We start from the raw sequence: 6,163 nt of genomic DNA on the forward strand, positions 1-6,163 counted from the left end.
CGCATTCAAAGAGGTATAGCAGCTAAATTACTTTGGATCAAAGGTTTTTAACTAGCACTTATGGCTGGGCTTCAGGGAGTCTAGGCATCCCCTAAAATTATAGGTGTAGCTTTTTGTACATTTCACTTGCAGAGGGTCCACTGCTGAAGACCGAGATGCCAGTGTTCCCTTTGGATGATCAGACTTCTTTTCTTTATTCATTAAAATATTTCATTGCTTGCCATGATGTATCAGGCACTGTCCTAAGCACTAGGAACAGTGGACAAAAAAACACATGTAAAAACATGTGCCCTCACAACACTTACATTCTAGTGGGAAAGGCAGACAATAAACAAGAAAGTAAATTACATTCTATGTTAGAAGGTGCTAAGAGCCACAGAGAAAAATTAAGCAAGGTTGTACTGGGAACGAGATGACATTTTAAATAGAGTGGTCAGAGAAGGCTTCATTGAAAAGATGACATTTAAGTAAAGACTGGAGGCTGTTGAGGGACCAAGCTCCATGGGTATAAGGAAGAAAAGCATGCCAGGTAGAGGGCACAGCAAGTGCAAAGGCGCCAACGTCCCAGAGGTATCCAGAGGACTCTCTTCAAAGTTGCTCTCGCTTGACATTAGACAGCAGGGGCCAAGCATCAACATCACTTTCCAGAAGAGTGGAAGGGCTAAGCATCTCAGGTCAAACCATTTTTTGTTGGATGGACCAGGCTGGTTTGCCTAACGAAAGACACACAGAACGAGGATATTGCTCTGGATCAGGAACTGACATTCATTATCATCCAGACCCGCTGGTTCTCTACCCCGCTGGGGTAGAACTACATATAATTTGACTCAAATTCCAATTGTCATTTTGATCACTGGCCATTTTCAGTAGATAGCCTCTCAGTAGAAGTACTTAATAACTCCAAGGGGGAAAGAGAGTACATTAAGATTCAAGGAGGAAGAAAACTTCACTTTGTTTTCAGCCAAATTCTTTTTGTTCCAACCACGAAACTCACTTGACAATATTTTGTGTATTTGTAATCCATTGTAAAGATTTTGACTTTTACTGTCAGTGAAATGGAAACTCATCAGAGAAGAAAAAGGACACAATCCTACTTATATTTTAAAAAATTTATTGTGGTAAAATATACTTAACAAAATTAACTATTTTAACCATTTTTAAGTGTTAAAGTTTGGTGACATTAAGTGCAGGCACACTGTTTAACTGTTACAACTGTCCACTTCCAGAACTCTTTCATTCTCTCTTCTGCAACCCTGTACCTACCAAACAATAACTCATCATTTCCCCCTCCCTCCCAGCCACTGGTAACCACTGTTTGGTTTTCTGTGTCTATGCATTTGACTACTCTAGGTACCTCATCTAAGTGGAATCATACAATGTTTGTCCTTTTGTGTCTGGCTTATTTCACCTAGCATACTGGCTTCAAGGTTCATCTATGTTGTAGCATGTGCCAGAATTTCACTCTTTTTTTTCCCCCCAATATATGAAGTTTATATTTCCCCCCAATATATGAAGGTTTCCATACAACACCCAGTGCTCATCCCAAAAGGTGCCTTCCTCAATACCCATCACCCCACCTCCCCTCCCTCCCACCCCCATCAACCCTCAGTTTGTTCTCAGTTTTTAAGAGTCCTTATGCTTTGGCTCTCTCCCACTCTAACCTCTTTTTTTTTTTTTTTCCTTCCCCTCTCCCATGGGTTTCTGTTAAGTTTCTCAGGATCCACCTAAGAGTGAACACATATGGTATCTGTCTTTCTCTGTATGGCTTATTTCACTTAGCATCACACTCTCCAGTTCCATCCAATTTGCTACAAAGGGCCATATTTCATTCTTTCTCATTGCCACGTAGTACTCCATTGTGTATATAAACCACAATTTCTTTATCCATTCATCAGTTGATGGACATTTAAGCTCTTTCCATAATTTGGCTATTGTTGAGGGTGCTGCTATAAACATTGGGGTACAAGTGCCCCTATGCATCAGTACTCCTGTATCCCTTGGGTAAATTCCTAGCAGTGCTATTGCTGGGTCATAGGGTAGGTCTATTTTTAATGTTTTGAGGAACCTCCACACTGTTTTCCAGAGCAGCTCTACCCGTTTGCATTCCCACCAATAGTACAAGAGAGTTCCCATTTCTCCACATCCTCTCCAGCATCTACAGTCTCCTGATTTGTTCATTTTAACCACTCTGACTGGCGTGAGGTGATATTTGAGTGTGGTTTTGATTTGTATTTCCCTGATGAGGAGCAACGTTGAGCATCTTTTCATGTGCCTGTTGGCCATCCGGATGTCTTCTTTAGAGAAGTGTCTATTCACGTTTTCTGCCCATTTCTTCACTGGATTATTTGTTTTTCAGGTGTGGAGTTTGGTGAGCTCTTTATAGATTTTGGATACAAGCCCTTTGTCTGATATGTCATTTGCAAATATCTTTTCCCATTCCGTTGGTTGCCTTTTAGTTTTGTTGGTTGTTTCCTTTTGCTGTGCAGAAGCTTTTTATCTTCATAAGGTCCCAGTAGTTCATTTTTGCTTTTAATTCCCTTGCCTTTGGGGATGTATCAAGTAAGAAATTGCTACGGCTGAGGTCAGAGAGGTCTTTTCCTGCTTTCTCCTCTAGGGTTTTGATGGTTTCCTGTCTCACATTCAGGTCCTTAATCCATTTTGAAATTTCACTCTTTTTAAAGGCTAAATAATATTCCATTGTATGGAAATACCACATTTTGTTTATCCATTTACCCATTGATGGACATTTGAGTAGTTTCCACCTTTTGGCTATTGTGAATAATGCTGCTGTTTACAAATATGTTTGTGTCCCTGCTTCCAGTTCTTTTGGGTATATGCCCAGAGGAGGAACTGCTAGATCAAATGGTAATTCTGTATTTTATTTTTTGAAGAACCACCATACTGTTATCCACAACAGCTACACCATCGTATATTCCCGCCATGAGTGTCCATGCGTTCCAATTTCTCTGCATCCTGACCAACACTTGCTTTTGTTTTTAATGGTAGCCACCCTAATGTGTGTGGTGTGGTCTCATTGTGGGTTTTGATTTGCATTTTCCTAATGATTAGTGATGCCACTTTTCGTGTGCCACATTTACATTTTACAACTATCCCTTTGGCTGCTGTATTGAACATTCTGAGCTACATGGTGAGAGGGAGGGCAGGGAGGGAACGCATAGACAACTGACTCTGGTGACGATGAAGACTAGCAAGCAGCAGAGGCAGCACTGTGTGGGCCTGAGGACAGATGTGGGTTTGAGTTCTGCTTCCCCACTGCCTCGCTTTGTGGCTAAGAGGTTAGCCAGCAAGTCAGTGCACCTCGGCTTAGTGTATGTAGGTGGCAAGTGACAGAAGACCTACTTTAAATTGGCTTAAACGAAAATAAGGATTACCTCCCACAACTGGAAATTCTAGAGGAAGGGTAGCATTTTTAGGGATTGTTTGACTTAGCAACCCGATGATGTTGTCAAGGACCCAGTTTCATTATATTTCTCTGCTGCCCCTTTTATGATAGTGACTTCATTCTAAGACTGGTTCCATCTCACAGTCACTATATTAATTATATATATTAATTATATTATATATTATATATATAATATAATTAAATACACACACACACACACACATATATTTCCTTTTACACATATAGAACGACTGCCTTTTGGTAGCATTCTCAAAGGTGAGAGAACATGTCTTTCCCATAAGCCCAGCAAATCTCTTCTGGAGTCTCGTTTGGGTAACATGTCCAATGCTGAACCAATTCCTGTGGTCTGTGAAATGCAGTGTGCTATACACTGGATGTGGCAAAAAGGAATTGCCCGGATTGGCTTGAGTGTGTGGGGAAGGCCCACTCCTGCTGCTTGGGGCAGTCAGCTTTCCCTGAGGCATACTGGCTGTTGTAGAGAAGGGGCATACCCAATAAAAACTTGGGTATTGTTGGCAAGGGCGAAAGGAAGGATTAATGCTGCGATTACTAAGAATATCCACTTCATTACCTCGCTGAGCTGCTGTGAAGATTAAGTGAATATGGTGTGAGGTTGCCTTGCTTTTTCTTTCTTTTTTTAAAGTTTATTTAGTTTGAGGTGGGTGGCAGAGAGGGAGAGCATGCCAAGCAGGCTCCATGCTGTAGGCACAGAGCCCGACACAGCGCTTGATCTCAGGAACCATGAGATCATGACCTAAGCTGAAATCAAGAGTCAGACACTTAACGAACTGAGCCATCCAGCTGCCCTCGCTTTTTCTTTCTTAAGAGGTTCTTAGAGGGGCACCTGGGTGGCTCAGTTGGTTAAGTGTCCAACTTCGGCTCAGGTCATGATCTCATGGCTCACGGGTTCGAGCCCCGCATCGGGCTCTGCGCCGACAGCATGGAGCCTGGAACCTGCTTTGAATTCTGTCTCTCTCTCTCTCTCTCTCTCTGCCCCTCCCACTCTGTCTCTCAAAAATAAATAAATGTTAAAAAAACACTAACAAAAGGACATTCTTAGAAGTGGAGATCTAGGAATTGGTGAGAGAAGAATGGTAGATAATGGAAGGGGAGCAAAGAGAAATTTGGGAGAAGGGTCCAAGAACTAAATGGAAGAGAGAGCTGGCGTTAAGATGTGGTTATCAACAGAAGACACCAGTCTGAAATCTCAGTAGAAATTAAGAGTAATATTCTTCTGGTGTTTATCACAAGGGCCCCTTTGCCATGAGCTGGCTGAGAAGGACCTAACCGGTTCATCTCCACACCTGCCTATGCTCAAAAATGTTCCACAGACTAGAGGTATTTGCCTCACCCTGGAATTCAAGACTCTCCAGAGGATGTGTCTGTCCAGCCTGTCTTTGGCTTTTTTTTTTTTTTTTTTTTTGAGTTCAGGTTTTTGGGGCACCTGGCTGGCTCAGTTGGAGGAGCATGTGACTCTTGATCTCAGGATTGTGAGTACAAGGCCCACCTTGGGTATAGAGATAACTTAAATGAATAAATAATTTAAAAATATTTAGACTCCTCTAATCCTTCTCTGCTCCATTTCCTTCTCCTCAGCTAGGGCAGCAGTGGTGGAGGGAGCAGGACCTCCTGCTGGTGCGGCACCCGCTACTGGGGCAGGTCCACCAGCCCCTACATTGCAGATGAGGCTGCCGATGTAGACGTCGGCCAGGGCCTTTGCAAGTAAGCCCGGCCAGAAAGCTTCAGCATTTACGCCTGCTGCTTTAATGAGGGCATTGATCTCATCCTCAGTGACTGTCACCTCACCGTTGTGCAGGATGAGGGCCCAGTAGATGATGCAGGTGCGCTGAGACGGAGGCCCCAGTGCTGGCGAGTGCTGCCGTCACAGTGCTAGTTGCTGGATGAAGCGAGGGCCTCACCCCAACACGGCCTTAGCTTCCTCGAAGGATGGAGCACCTTAGCGCCTTTGGCCTCATTTCTAATTACTGCAGGATACAAATTTATCCACATCTATCCATACAAGTCCAGCCAAATTGGACTTTTGGTGTTTCACAATGGCCCCTACGCCTGTTCTGCCTCTGTGCAGACTTTTCCTTTGCTTTCACTGTTGCTCTATCTTCCTTGGCTGAGACGCTCTTCTTTCAAAAGTCAAGTTCAAATGCTTATTCTTTTTTTTTGTTTGTTTGGTTGTTTTAAAGATATATTTATTTAAGTAATCTCTACACCCAACGTGGGGCTTTAACTCACAATTTCAAGATCCAGAGTCACATGTTCCACCGATGGAGCCAAACAGAAGCCCGCCCCTCAGATGCTTATCCTGACATAGGCTTCACTGGCCCATCCAGGCTTATCCTCTCCTCACTAATAAGGTGCAACCAGAAAGTTATCTATTAGCGTGTTTGTCTCACCCACTCTAGACTGTCAGGTTCTTGAGGGTAGTGAAGTTCTCCACTTCCTCCTATGTTCATTCTTTATTGCTCATTAAAAAAAAAAAAAAAACAAAAAAAAAACCCCATGTCCCCTGTGCGTAGAGGTAAAGAAGAACAGCATTCAGTAAACACTGGCTGAGCTGACGCTGAAATGGGACTCGTGCTGGCTGCCGGATGCTGGTGGTGGGGCTGACTGGCACCGATGACCTGATGAGCCCTAGGTTGACCTTTTATTCTCAGTGTAAACATGTTTGCAAAGACCCTTGCCTCCGTGGGCCTTAAACTCCTAGAAAGGCTGAGTTTCTACTGC

Source organism: Puma concolor, chromosome D4 (genome assembly GCF_028749965.1).
Source record: "Puma concolor isolate L17-30 chromosome D4, mPumCon1.1.hap2, whole genome shotgun sequence".
NCBI lineage: Eukaryota > Metazoa > Chordata > Mammalia > Carnivora > Felidae > Puma > Puma concolor.